This window comes from Hyperolius riggenbachi, chromosome 1 (genome assembly GCF_040937935.1).
Source record: "Hyperolius riggenbachi isolate aHypRig1 chromosome 1, aHypRig1.pri, whole genome shotgun sequence".
Classification (NCBI taxonomy): Eukaryota; Metazoa; Chordata; class Amphibia; order Anura; family Hyperoliidae; genus Hyperolius; species Hyperolius riggenbachi.
Genome location: NC_090646.1, coordinates 287,160,425 through 287,174,546, shown reverse-complemented (window position 1 = coordinate 287,174,546; position 14,122 = coordinate 287,160,425). Strand labels below are relative to the sequence as shown.

At 45.8% G+C, this 14,122-nt stretch overlaps 1 long non-coding RNA gene across 1 annotated transcript in view; it reads left to right on the top strand.

Annotated features, from left to right (window-relative positions):
* The first annotated feature begins 4,074 nt into the window (after window positions 1-4,074).
* LOC137507543 (uncharacterized) overlaps window positions 4,075-14,122 on the top strand; it is a 256,824-nt gene continuing 246,776 nt past the window's right edge. Inside the window, exon 1 of the long non-coding RNA XR_011020477.1 lies at window positions 4,075-4,171. This is a non-coding gene — a long non-coding RNA (uncharacterized lncRNA). The remainder of the gene's footprint in view (window positions 4,172-14,122) is intronic.

Here is a 14,122-nt window from a genome sequence, read left to right as displayed (position 1 = left end):
ATGAAACACTGCTGCTCTCCTCACTCCCCCCTCCACACTCACTGTCAGACTCCTCACACAGCACAACAAGCTGCTTTTCCCCAATGATGACCTCTTCACCTCACTCGCACTCCTCTCGCTTCTCTTTCTACTCTGACTGCATGCTGTTAGTGTATACACAGTACAAACATGCCACCCTGTAATCTCCATGCCTGATGCAAATGTTTCGCCTTGCTTTATGAGAGAACTGAACCTAGGCTAGTTGCACACTGAGGCATTGACAACATTTGCAGTGGCATGCAAAATAACACAGGCAAAGAATCAACTGACCAATGTGCTCCTTCATTGACCAACATTGTGTGCTTCAACATGTGCAATTCTCGCAACGCACTGCATGTTCTACGATGTAACAACAGAATCAGCTGAATTGCATTGCAACTGAAAAGATCTGAACTGTTCACACACATTGAATTGCACAGTGTTACAGTGCACTTAAGACTGCCCATTACAGTGCATTTTTTAAGTGTGAAAGTACCATTAGGATCCTTTCACACTGCATCAGTTGTAATTTTACAAGTCAAATCACTGCCCATACAATTCTATGGGCCTGTTTACATACCTGCATTGTAATGGATTGCGGTATTCTAAATCGCTGCACTCAGGCTTTGAAATAACATCTTTGTCCAATCTCCATTGCAGTTCACACACATTATAATGCATGCGTTCAGTAACACACCTCTGTGAACGTAGTGTAAGGCTACTTGCACACTATGAACATTGCGTTGCGGTCGACACGCGCCACTGCCAAAAGGTTGCATTGCATGTTAGACATTAAAGCATACAGTACCATTGATGTATGCTTCGCTACCACTGTAAACGCACACATTACCCTGTAAACACACTGAATGCTGCACGTTATCTTGTCAGAACCCAGCAAATCAAAACACATGTACTGTGCTAGCCACATAGGAATATCAATGCATTGTGTTGTGATGTGATAATCTTGTCCGTTGCAACGCAACGGTTATAGTGTGCAAGGAGCCTTAAAGGGAACCTGAAGCGAGTAAAATTATTTAAAATAAGCACATGACGTAGCTGTAAATAAACATTACATACTAACCTCACTGTCAGTTCCTCTCAGACGCTCACCATTTTCTTCTTACAGTGATCCCTTCCAGTGCTGACAAAATTTTGTCAGAGCTGAAATATACCAGTTGCTGTCAGTTATATATCAGCGGCTGTCAGTTACAACTGAATATGCAAGGTAATGTCCATGTTTCCCTATGGCTCAAGTGGGTGATATTACAGTGTGCTGACCAGGAAGTTGTTATGGGGTAATGGCCATTTTTAAAATGGAGGATGAAGAATTCCATTGATCACAGTGGACAAATGGGATGCAAGAGAGGAGAAAGAGATTGAGGAGTAGACTACACAGGAGGTAAGTATGACTTGTGTATGGTTATTTTGACTTTTTATTTTCAGTTCAGGTTCTCTTTAAAGAGGAATTGTCAGCCACAAATTCAAATTCCATTTTCCTTCAGCACTGTGTTCATTACGTAGCCTCCAACCTTACCCTGCATTGCAAACACTCCAATCTAATCAGAAATGTTTTTGCTGTAATAAATCTTATCTCAGTCAGCCTGGCTCTATTTGCTGGCGAGAAGGAAGCTTTTCATCACCCCTCCCACATTCCTGATCCTCACTGACTGGCTAAGGGCAGTTTAGTGTGAAGCTGCTGAAATCTTATCCATGCTTGTGCTCACATATTTACAAAGTAAGCTAGCTATGACAGTGCAGATTCTAGGAGAAACAAGTAAGGGAGGAAATGACATCTGTATTGGCTTTAATCAGAAGGAATCAAGATGGTAAATGTCAAGAACAGAATTCTCTTTATTTATTACATAAAATTCACTGAAATCAAAACATGGACAGTACAATACATCTGTTATGTAATCAGAACAAGTAGTTATCGACTTATATCGACTTTGATATGTGTTTTTTTTTTCCATGGCATAGTATGGCTGTCCCTGCTGCTTTAAGGTGCCGACTAATGATACAATCTTTTTTGTTCAATATTACCAAATCCATGTTTTAGAAGAGTAAACTTCTGGTAAGATTGGACAAAAAAGATAGTATCATTAGTGAGCACCTTTAGGCTTTGTACACAAGGACAGATCCCCAGCCAACCTTTCAGACAGCCGATCACTCCAATCAATTTTCCAATAATCAGTCAGATAATCAGTGGAATACCAAATCAATGTAAACATGTGAGCAATGGCTCTTCTATTTACTCTTTTGTTGCCTGCAAGTTCCAGGTTTGCTGCTCCTGTCACATTAGCCTCAATTCTGCTAGTGCAGTAAAAATATATTTGTTGGGAAAATAGCGCATTTGGTATTTTCCATTTTCTTTGAAAATTCTAAACGATTTTACCACATGTGACCATTTTTCGTTAATTTTCCAAAAGTGTGGGAGAAAGCAAGGAAAGTGTCTGCTAAGCATGTGGTAATAAAAACAAATGCGGTATTTTACTGAAAAATTTTGTTGGAAAGAACCTTTCCCAAAGAAGTGTAAAGCTGTAAGTTGTAAGCAGCATTACCATGCCCGACACTGCTTTCTTCCTGTTAGTATTTATCTCCAGCATACTACCTATTTCATCATAAACAGCAACAATAATTCCTGTACTGACGTATTACAATTTCAAGATCTATAAATTAATCCAGAACTGTCCTTGGTCTGTATATTCTGGGACCTATCACAGAAGCTTTTCTATGCAAATGCCTTCTCCTTTGAATTATACTTAGCTGGTACATACTAATCTCAAAGGGCTCCATGTTCATTAAGCACTTCTCACACAAATGAAGATAAGGCCAGGTACAGGCAGGTGATCGTAAAATTACACACACCCTAATTTTGATGAGAATTCAGCAAAAATTTTGATGAGAATTCAGCGATTTTCAGCAAATTCCCATAAAAAACTGCACAATTACCAACCAAATTTACCACATTCAGTAATACATGACTAAAATCTATCTGAATTGCTAGGTGCCATTACCGAATGTGGTAAATTGCTGCATAAGCATTAATATGATCGCAAAGTCTACCAGAATTGAGGCCATTATGCCGATAGTCCATTTGTATATCCACACATATTTATTTGTGTAGGACTGATTTACCACCATGTCTGTTTTTTTTAGATCATTTATGAGTCATCAGCACAAACAAATCATTTTTGATGAATAAACGGATTATTTTAAATGGATTGTTCTTGTGCCCCCTGACATCACTGCACTGTAATGTCAGAGGCATTTTTGCAACTAATGGGCGTCTGCCAAATGCCCAGTGTACATGACCGCTGCCAGACAGGAAAATACATTGTGTGGTTTTATCTCTCCTATCAAATGAGCAGTGAAAACAAAAATACTTTGAAAACTAGCATCAGCTGTGTATTATTATTATTATAATTCCTATACCTGGCTCGGAGATCTGTGCGCCGCTGCTCTCGTGACGTCATTAGACCAGAGTAGCGGCGCACGGATCTCCTGAATGTGAGTGTCAGAGGAGTAAACAGAGGAGTTTGCTAATAAATACTACTATTTAAAGCACATATAGAGGTGAAGATCCTTACCAGCATAGCCAATGTAGAGCTAATACTGTGGTCACAGGAGGACCCCTTTGGTTCAGGGGCCTCAGTGCAGTCGCAACCTCTGTATTGCTACGCCACTGCTAGGAACCTAATTATGCAAGGAACCTAATTATGCAAGGCAAGAAATCTAGCCACTTACAAACCATACCACTCATATCTTCTCACCATATCATTTCAGGCTTGGTAAAATATTAGTTATGAATGGTCCATGGAAATTATTTTAAACTGTTGGTAGTTAAACAATAAGCTGTCACACCTTCCAATACTTCACAAAGCAGCAATCAGACACTGAAAAAAATAAACCATCTGCAGATGTAATTTGTTTGGGTTGTTGATGTTTTTATATAGAGCCAACATATTCTGGGGTGCTTTGCCAAGTACATAGAGCTGTTCACGTTGATTCTTGTATCACAAATTAACCCAAGATGTTTTTTTATGACAAGGATGGAAATCAGATCACTTGGAGAAAAAACATAGTAACACAAGGAAAACATACAAACTTGCTGCAAAGGATGTCCTTGGCAAGAATGGAGCCTGGGAATCTAGAGGTAAAATAAAGGACTGCTAAGCATTTATTGGCTAGCTAAGCCAAAGCCTGAAATGTTAACCATGTCAATGTCATTCACTGTAGTTCAGTACAGTTTGCAGTGTTACCTGTGTGTTAAGAAGGCATGTACTGTAAATCATGTCAGGTGTTCTCATCTCTTATGTATTGTACTTTCTAATTCAGTGCTCACATGCACACACACGTGATTGTAAGCGCTAACAGACGTCAGAGCCCAATGAAATTCTTGGTACCTGCAATGACAAAGAAAAAAATAAGTTCAGATCTGCAGTCACTCACAGAGTAAGGATACACAACAGATTGTATCTTTTTTAAGCTCACGTTTTTCCAGGTTCACTTTTCTGTGTAGCTTTGCAAGCAACTAAATGTTATACTGTTACACAACCACTGCAGTGAACTTAGTCCATCCACAGAGAGGTTTAGCTTTTTTATCACCGTAATATTGGGGTGATTTAGACTGGTTTTTGTACAGTCATATAGTTAGCAAAGGGATTTTTGTTGCCACTCTGAAGACACTGAAGAGTCAACATAAGCTGCAGCATGCACAGCCCCAGGGCTGTTTCCGACCACTTTAGTGCCCAAGGCACAACAATCTATGAAGTCCCTTCCTCCTGCACTACAAACATACCCACATGCACAGACACACGTTATGGAGTGACTAGCGGATGAGTGGCATAGCACCAACAAAGGATTACATTAGAGAATAAACTACATGCTGGAATAAACTAGAAGGAAGCCTAGCATGCTGCAATACATCACAGAACCAATCAGAGCTTGGTCACCCCTAAGGCAAATTAGGCAGATGCTTAGAGACTGGTCAGTGACAAGGGGCCTGGCTGACACATTTTTGACCACCATTCCCTATTTCATTTTACCAAAGAAGTCTGGAGACCATAAGGAGGAACCTGTACACTAAAGGGCACCCCAGGCCTTGGCCTGGATACCCTGAACATACCAGCCAGAACTGTCCATTAAACTCTGGAGGGTCACTGATCATTTATGGATTCCTGGTATGGAAGACCCACATGACACTTAGGGCCCATTTACACTTAATTAGTTGGTGTGAGTTAGTGTGCGTTAGTACGCATTTTTTGCATAGCAGTGCATTGTGAAAAATATTTTAGTTAAAATGCGTTAAGTGTGAAAGGTGCCATAGGATAATATGGGTATTACTTTGAAAATCAGTTTCCTTTCAGTTATAACTGAGAGCAACTGATTAAGTGTAAAAGTGCCCTAAGGGTTAACATGGTAACACACATGGTGCTAAAGGTTAACAGCTGGTGCTCCCCCTGTGCTAGTAACAATAACATTTCCACCCGCTCCCTTTCTTTCAGAGATTCAGAGCCACACTGTGACTGCTGGCAGAGACTCTGGGGCACAGTGTGACTACTGAAAGATATTGTGGCTGCAGGTAGAGATTGATGGCTGCACTCTGACTGCTGGTAGAAGTTGGTGGTTGCACTGTGACTGCTGGCAGAGTTTATGGGCTTTAGTGTGACTGAGGCTGCAATCTGAATTCGGGCAGTTTCTAGGCTAAAATGCACCCAGTGCAAGAGTGTAAAAATTGCGCCCCCCTACCCTGTGCAGGAGCCAGGTATAGGTGCCTGCAGTATAGGTTAGCTAGGTCTAGTTGCACTCAGTATAGGTAGTGGACTATAGGACCCCCAGTATAGGTAGCCAGGCATAGGTGCTCCAGTATAATTGCACCCAGTATAGATTAGCCAGGTAAGTGCCTCCAGTATAAGTATCCAGTATAGTTCAGGGGCGGACTGGCCAGGGGGGAAGGGGGGCAATCTCCCCCCAGGCCGCCTTTCATTCAGTGATTTAGGGCAGGTCTGGTGTATTTGGGTTTGTTGTAAGGCAATGTGAAACTTGATTCTAGCTGATAAAAGTGCAATCAGAGGACAGGCAAGCTGGTAAACATACACAGTATGATGCAGAGCTTGCCTGGAGGGTCCGTGGGCAAACATCTGTCTGGTCTCTCCCTATTGTTATTATTATTATTATTGTTATTATGACTGCATGTGTGGATGAGGTGTTACACAAGTTAAAGTTTTTGACAGTCCCTAGACTCCAGGAGGGCTACTTTCTGACTTGTGTGAGAGACTGGAGGGACAGGAGTCCTATTACAGGCAAGTAGCCTCTGTGTGATGTGCAATATAGATAAGCTCTCTGCTCCATCTCAGGCTATTCTCAATTTCTCTCCACTCCTCTTCTCTCTGGGCTAGTGCACGCCAAAATCGCAATAGCAATTACTAGCAATTTGTGAGTGTGATTTTGTGAAGTGATTTTCAGAGCAATTTTTTTAATGAATTGCTCCAAAAAATGCTACATGCAGTGTGTAGCATTTTTTGGAGCAATTCATTAAAAAATAGCTCTGAAAATCGCTTCACAAAATCACACTCACAAATTGCTAGCGATTGCTATTGCGATTTTGGCATGCACTAGCCCAGAGAGGAGTGGAGAGAAATTGAGAATAGCCTGAGATGGAGCACAGAGATTATCTATATTGCACATCACACAGAGGCTACTTGCTTGTAATAGGACTCCTGTCCCTGCCATTCTCTCACACAAGTCAGAAAGTAGCCCTCCTGGAGTCTAGGGACTGTCAAAAACTTTTCAACTTGTATAACACCTTATCCACACATGCAGTCATAATAACATTGGGGAGAGACCAGACAGATGTTTGCCCACGGACCCTGCAGAAAAGCTCTGCATCATGCTGTGTATATTTACCAGCTTGCCTGTCCTCTAATTGCACTTTTATCAGCTAGCCTCAAGTTTCACATTGCCTTACAACAAACCCCAATACACAAGACACCAGACCTACCTTAAATCACTGAATGTAAGGCGGCCCTGGGGGAGATTGCCCCCCTTCCCCCCTGGCCAGTCTGTGTAGCTGTATACAGTGCTTCCCTGAGGCAATTACTCTGCAGTCCCCTAGGGAGAGGGAGGGAGAGTTTGCAGCGCCCCTTCGCTGTCTGCGCTCAGGGCTGCTGCACGGCTGCACGGCCCCTAGAAACGGGCCTGATTCTGACCATGAGCCACACTGTGACTATGAAGGTCGTACGCTGGGGTTAATTCACGGTAGCTTGTTAAACTAGATTGTGTTTAGACATCGAGTTATGCATATTGGGTAATTTGCTTCACTCATGTTTCCTGTTACACAAGCAACATAAGTGATACATAGTTACATAGTTATTTAGGTTGAAAAAAAGACATATTTCCATCTAGTTTAAGCAGAAAGTATATGCATGTATAGTTAGGTCCATAAATATTTGGACAAAGACAACTTTTTTTTATAATTGTGTTTCTGTACATTACCACAATGCATTTTAAATGAAACAAGTCAGGTGCAGTTGATGTGCAGACTTTCAGCTTTAATTCAGTGGAGTGAACAAAAGGATTGTATAAAAATGTGAGGTAACTAAAGTATTTTTTAACACAGACCCTTCATTTCAGGGGCTTAAAAAGTAATTGGACAATTGACTCAAATGCTATTTCATGGGCAGGTGTGGGCAAATCCTTCATTATATCATTATTAATTAGGCAGATACAAGTCCTGGAGTTGATTTGAGATATGGTCAAAGGAGCACTCCATGCAGGTGAAAGAAGTCATCATTAAGCTGCGAAAAAAAAACATACCAGAAATTGCTTCAATATTACGAGTAGCTAAATCTACAGTTTGGTACATCCTGAAAAAGAAAGCAAGCACTGATGAACTAAGTAACGCTGGATGTCCACGGAAGACAACATGTGGTGTATAATCGCAGAATAATTTCCATAGGGAAGAGAAACCCTTTCACAACAGCCAACAAAGTGAACAACACTCTCCAGGGGGTAGGCATATCGATATCCAAGTCTACCATAAAGAGAAGACTGCATGTAAGTAAATACAAAGGGTGCACTGCAAGGTGCAAGCCACTCATAAGCCTCAAGAATAGAAAGGCTAGATTAGACTTTGCTAAAGAACATCTAAAAAAGCCAGCACAGTTCTGGGAAAACATTATTTGGACAAATAAAGCCAAGAATGATGAAAAAAATAAAGTATGGAGAAGACGTGGAACATCTCATTATCCTAAGCATATCACATCATCCGTAAAGCACGGAGGAGGCAGTGTGATGGCTTGGGCATGCATGGCTGCCAGAGGAGCTGGGACATTAGTGTTTATTGATGATGTGACACAGGGCACAACCAGCCAAATTAATTCTGCAGTGTTCAGATACATACTGTCTGCTCATATCCAGCTAAATGCAGTCACATTGATTGGGCATTTTATGATACAGATGGACAATGACCTAAAACATGCAGCCAAAGCAACCCAAGAGTTTATTAAAGCAAAGAAGAGGAACATTCTTAAATGGCCAGGTCAATCACCTGATCTTAACCCGATTGAGCATGCATTTCACTTGTTGAAGACTAAACTTTGGACAGAAAAGCCCACAAACAAACAGCAACTGAAAGCCACTGTAGCCTGGCAGAGCATTAAAAAGGAGGAAACTCAGCATCTGGTGACGTCCATGAATTCAAGACTTAGGGCTGTCATAGCCAGCAAAGTGTTTTCAACCAAGTATTAGAAAGTAACATTTTATTTTGAGTTATTTAACCATTTTGGCTAGAGCCGCAGGGACGTGCTAGTCACGTCCCTACAGTTTAGGTGGTCTGCAGGCGATCCTGCGGGCAGATGCCCATGATGTTGTTGCATTGTTGCCGCGTCTTCTTCTTCTTCTTCTTCTTCTTCACCCAGTTCTTCTTCTTCTTTTTCTTCACCTGGTTCTTCTTCTTCATCCCCTGGTTCTTCTTCTTTTCTTCTTCACCTGGTTGTTCTTACTTCTTCTTCTTCACCTGGTTATTCGTCTTATTCTTCTTCTTCACCACCTTCTTTTTTTTTCACATTCTTCCTCTTGTACCCAACTTAATGTTTTTTCCCTTACAGAACTCAACTGGTGTAAAAAAAATTTCTTTAACAGCATAGCTAAATTTGTACCGTAAAAGCTAGTGGCGCATGGCAGCAGCTCATAATTCTGTGGACCCTGGCGGCGGGAACACAGACAGCAGGAGGTTAAATGCAGCAGCAGGAGGAGGAGTGACGTGTGGCAGCAGGCAATGTAATGGGCCATGGCACCTAGCGTTGGTACCACGGCTGTGATAATAAACACCATACAGCAGGAGGTTCCAGACAGCAGTTGTGAAGCCCACAATGGCCCATATGCAATTAACTTTTTTTCTTGAGTTTTCTCCTAGGTGATATTTTCACAACTTGTCATAAAATGTATTTTAAGCTACCAGCAAGCTAAAAAAATACTCAAAATAAATGTAATAGTACTTTCTCACCAACGTTTGGGTGCTTTTTCAATGGTAAATTGCTGAAAATTTAGTTTAAAGAGAAGATGAAAATTATCTCCTAGAAAAAAGTGTGAAAAAGGTGAAAAAGTTAATTGCATATGGGCCATTGTGTCCAATGCACAGCTGGGACAGCACAGTTTTCAACCCAGACACCTCAGAAATATATATATATTATTTTTTTTTACATCAAAATGTGGCTATTGTAGTGGCGTAATAGCTAGTGGCGCATGGCAGCAGCACACAATTCTGTGGACCCTGGCGGTGGGAACACAGACAGCAGGAGGTTAAATACAGCAGCAGCAGGAGGAGGAGGAGTGATGTGTGGCAGCAGGCAAAGTAACGGGCCATAGTACCTAGCGTTGGTACCACGGCTGTAAATAAACACTAACAGTAGGGAGGTTCCAGACAGCAGTCGTGAAGCCCACATTGTGTCCCATACACAACTGGGACAGCACAATTTTTAACCCAGACACCTCAGAATATATTTTTTTTTTTTTTACACAAAAAAAGTAGCTATTGTAGTGGCATAATAGCTAGTTGCACATGGCAGCAGCGCATAATTCTGTGGACCCTGGCAGTGGGAACACAGACAGGAGGAGGTTAAATACAGCAGCAGCAGCAGCAGCAGGAGGAGGAGTGACGTTTGGCAGCAGGCAATGTAAAGGGCCATGGTACCTAGCGGTGGTACCACAGCACCTACAGTAAAACCAGGCCAAATTAGCAGGGAACGGAAGGTTTAAGTTGTGAAAAAATAATTCCCAGGCACCTCATGTCCTCCTTTCACCAACAACAGGTGCCTGGAAAGTGCCTTCAATCCAGGCCTGGTTGATCTTCAAAAATGTGAGTCTGTCAACGGACTCTGGGGACAGAAGAGAGCGCTTCTCCGTGACCACGCCACCGGCCGCACTGAAGCACCTCTCGGACAGCACCCTGGAAGGGGGGCAAGACAGGACTTCCAGGGCGTTCTGCGCCAGCTCACTCTAGATCTGCAAGCGCTCGACCCAGTACTCCAAGGGGTCCACAGGCTCCTCACCGGTGTCAAGCCCACTGAAGGACCCCATGTAGTCGGCCACCATTCGGGTCAGGCGCTGGCTGTGACCCTGAGAGGATGATGCTGCTGCACGCACCTCCTCTCTCGTCTGCTCTACCATCATGTAGAGTGCCTTTGTCAAGGACAGCAGATATTCTGGGCACCTGATGATGCTGATGCTGCTGCTGGCTGCAGGCACCAGCTGCTGTGCTGGCTGGACAGGGACAGAGGGGGTGGAAGGCTGGGGGAAGGCTTCCTCCAATCGCCGAACAAGGATCTCCTGCAACTCCCTTGTTCGCTGCTCAGGGTCTCCAGCAGACAGGAACTGACCCACCTTCCCCTTCAGCCATGGGTCCAGGATCATGCTGATGCAGGCGTCCTCCCGAGCTTGCATCTGCTTCACCCTGCGGTCTGTGCGCAGGCACCGCAGCATGTGCGTTGCCATGGGGAACAGTGTGGTCCGTCCAGCAGAGACATCAGGGTCAGTGGCCTCAAGTACGCTGTCCTCCTCCTCTGGCCCCTGAGCCTCTTCCTCCTCTCTCCACCCTTGCACCACTGCAGCAGCGCTCCGCTGTTCCCCCTCAACAGCAATGTCCAGGACCTCCAACTCCTCCTCCTCCAACAACTCAAAATCCTGCGCAGAAGTGGACTGCGCAGGTGGCTGCTGTTCCAGCTGGATCAGGGCCTCCTCTCCCACATCCAGCAGATCACCCAGGGCCCTGTCCAGCAGACAAACAATGGGCACCCACTGGCAGAGGGATACCCATTCCTCGCTGAACAGGTTGGTTACCTGCAGGAAGGGAGCCAACACCAAGCAGACCTGCTGCATCTGCCCCCACTGTGCGTTGGAGAGGAGATGGAATTTGGTGGTGCCGGCGAGAGTGCCCTTAACGATGTGGTGGTGGACAGCCCTCCTCTGCTCAACCAGCTGCTCCAACATTGCCAGGATGGAATTCCAGCGAGTTGGCACATCGATGAGAAGGTGGTGTCATGGCAGGCCCTCGTGCTGCTGCATGTCGGCCAGGTTTGCTGCGGCAGCAGCTGAGCGGTGGAAACTGCGCACTATTTTCCGAGCCGCTTCCAACAGATTGTCCATCCCCTGGTAGGTGCGCAGGAACTTCTGCACCACCAGGTTCAGGACATGGGCCAAGCAGGGGACATGGGTCAAGTGTCCCCTGTTAATGGCAGCCAGCAGGTTGGCCGCATTGTCGGACACCCCAATCTGACTCTGAGGCCTCTGGGGGTCAGCCATGTCTTCTCCTGCTCCCTCAGATAGCGGAGCACGTTGGCTGCCGTCAGACTGTTCTTTCCCAGGCTTCTCATCTCCAGCAGTGCTTGGAAATGGCTGGCCTTCACGCTGCTGTTGAGGCGGGGTCGCTTGGCGGCGGGAGCTGCTGCTTCTCCCCTTACCCCGCGTGGTGGCACCACATAGTGGACAACTGGTGCTGCTGATGCGCCCGAGGATGGACCTGCTGCTTCCTCGCTGGCGCATTCCACCAGGCTGACCCAGTGGGCCATGAAGGACAGGTAGTGGTCTGTCCCAAAACAGCTGCTCCATGAATCTATGGTGACGTGGATCTGCTCACCCATGGCATGATTGAGCGAGTGGCCCACATTCGCCATAACAAAGCGGTGCAGTGCTGGGATCACCGTGCGGGAGAAGTAGTGGCGGCTTGGGATTTGCCACTCTGGGATCCCGTACTGTAGGAGCGTTCTCATGTCACTCTCCTCCTGCACAAAGGCATATGGCAGGAGTTGGGAGCACATGGCCTGGGCAAGCAACCCGTTCAGCACCCGGATGCGCCTGTTGGTGGGAGGCAGAACCTTGGGCACACGGGGAAAGGACTCGCTGAGCAGGGTCTGGTGGCGTTTGCCTGCACGGGAGGATGAGGAGGTGACTTTGGAGGGAGCAGATGAGGCCACTGCGGACTGGCTGCCCGGGGGGGGGGGGGGGAGCAGTGAGTTACTGTGCTCCTGCTGCTGATGCTGTATGAGCAGGAGGGTGGGATGCTGCTGCTGCTGATGCTGCTGAAGTCTGTGCAGTGGCTGTCTGGCTCTGACCACTGCCTGCGCCACTGTCCTTCAGCTTCAGAAACTCACTGTAGTCCTGAAAATGTTTGGTCTCCAAGTGGGTCTGCGGGCACGAGGTACCCAACTTGTTCAGATCGCGACCTCTGCTCAGGCTGGCACCGCAACTGTGGCAAATGGCACGGGTCTTGTCGTCAATGCACACAGTGAAGTACCGCCAGACTGGGGATTTGAATTTGCCCTTCAAGCTTGAGGGCTGAGGAGCTTTTTTGCCCTTGGAGAGCTGTTTTTTTTTTTTTGGAGGAGCTTTGGTGTGGGTGGTGGTGGTAGTGGCTGAAGCAGCAACTGTGGCTCCTGCCTTCCACGCCCTGTGCTGCCCGCCATGCTGCTGCCGCACCTCTGTGCCAGAGGTGCCTCCTCATCCAATGACGAGCTGCCTTCAACCAACTGTGCTGGTGGTGGCACATAGGGACGGTCCCCCACCTCATCATCATCATCCCCAAACATCTCCTCTGAGCCCTCAACCAACTCCTCTGCCCCAACATCCCCTACATCAGGCTCCCCCTCCTCCTCATGAAATTTTGGTTGTTGTGCACCAACAACAAACTCCTCCACCTCATACTCCTCCTCCTCCTCCTTGCATGCCCCCATCATCTCCTCCTCAAAATGTTCCACAACATTCCTCAAGACTCTCGCGGTCCCTGGGGTGAAGAGCGAGCTCAGTGAGGGCAGGCTGGTCGCTGGGGTCGACGTGACCTCAAGCGGTGTTGAAGTCCTGCTGCGGACCAGAGTGCTGGTGGTGGTGGCACTGGTCCAGCTGGTGCTGGAGGTCTGGCTGGAAACAGTGGCTTGCTGCTCCGCCATCATTTCCGCGACAGCCTGTGCCTGACTCTCCGCAATGGGCCGGGGGTGACGACCCACAGCAAAGATGAAAAGTAGGGTGGATCGCTGCAACCACCAATGCAGCCAACAGGAGCCTAGGACTCAGAGCATCCAGCAGCAGCAGCAACAAAGAAAGGGATGTCCCGCTACAAAGCGGGACATCCCTTTCTTTGTTGCCACAGCAAAGATGGGCGCAACACGCTGCTGCTGCGCCTCTGCTCCCTCCTCCACAACTTTGCAGTCAGTGGCTGGCGGCGGACCAGTCACAGACCTGCTGGTGCTGTCAGTAGCTGCAGCAATAGCGCTGCATCTCCTGGTGGTGCTTCGCCCTCTACCTCTGCCAGTCATTGTGCATTAATATACAAACACAATAAGAAAAAAAAAATATATATATATATATACAGGGTGGGAAAGGATGTAAACTTTAATAAAGAGTCTGGGTTGGTGGTGGTGGTGGTGAGTGACAAAAAAAAAGAAAGTTTTTTTTGTTTTTTTAATAGTAGGGGCTTGATTCACTAACCGGCGCTAAGCTGGTTAGTGTGCCTTATCAATTAGTGGGCACAAACTACAGCGCTAACCTTATCTGAGGTTAGTGTGCCTTATCTGAGGTTAGTGTGCCTTATCTGAGTTAGTGTGCCTTATCTGCA